We start from the raw sequence: 816 nt of genomic DNA, 5'->3' as shown, positions 1-816 counted from the left end.
GTTGCTAACATCCAGGACCTGAGATCAGGGCAAGATTGCTTACACCAGTAAAGTGGGGACTTGGGGGCCAAGGTCCAGGATTAAAGGGGACGAGCCCCAGCTGGAAGTGGACACAGGTTGGTGACCAGGTGGGTCCCTTTGACATCCTTGGGCTGCTGCGCCCCACCGACTGCGCAGGTCTGTCCTGGGCCCCAGCACCGCAGCGCTGTATCCAAAGTAGGAAGAGGCGGATCTCGCGCTCAGCCTTTTTTCCAAACCTGCCGAAGCCACCGGGGCTGCGAAGCTCCCAGCCAGCTCTCTCCGGCAGCCCCCCGGGAGCCCGCCCGCTCGCGGCCCCTGAACAAGGGCGCGATTTACCAGCGCGAACCGCCTCTGGCTCACCCAGAGGAGGACGGCCGCTTTTTTTTTTTAAAGCCATCAAATTCAATATTTACAAGAACAATCCCTTGCTTGGTTCTAAAATGACTGGCCACACAAGGAACAGTTTACTTCTAAGAAGAAAAACCTAATCTTGTGCCTTACTCTTAAAAAAGAGAATAATGATGTTTAAAAATTACCCCCCAAAAAATCGCTTATTGCCTGCGCCCCCTTTCCCTCCTATCGGGGAACAGAATAAAAGCCTATGTTGCCGGGGCTCTGGCCCTCCGCGCGTGCCGGCAGCGCCCCGCAGCCGCGGCCCTGTAACTTTAAACCTGGCCTGAGGTCATCGTTTTCGCGCTGGCCAAACAGAGGCAGGGGGCGGTCCTAGGGAGCCCCGAACTGGGACCACCTTACCGCGCGGGCTGTCCCCGCCCTCGCCCTCGTCGGGAGAGATAA

The sequence above is a fragment of the Neophocaena asiaeorientalis genome, unplaced genomic scaffold (genome assembly GCF_003031525.2).
Source record: "Neophocaena asiaeorientalis asiaeorientalis breed wild unplaced genomic scaffold, Neophocaena_asiaeorientalis_V1.1 scaffold275, whole genome shotgun sequence".
Taxonomy (NCBI): domain Eukaryota; kingdom Metazoa; phylum Chordata; class Mammalia; order Artiodactyla; family Phocoenidae; genus Neophocaena; species Neophocaena asiaeorientalis.
The sequence above is the reverse complement of the archived record's forward strand: the minus strand, read 5'-3'. Positions refer to the sequence as shown.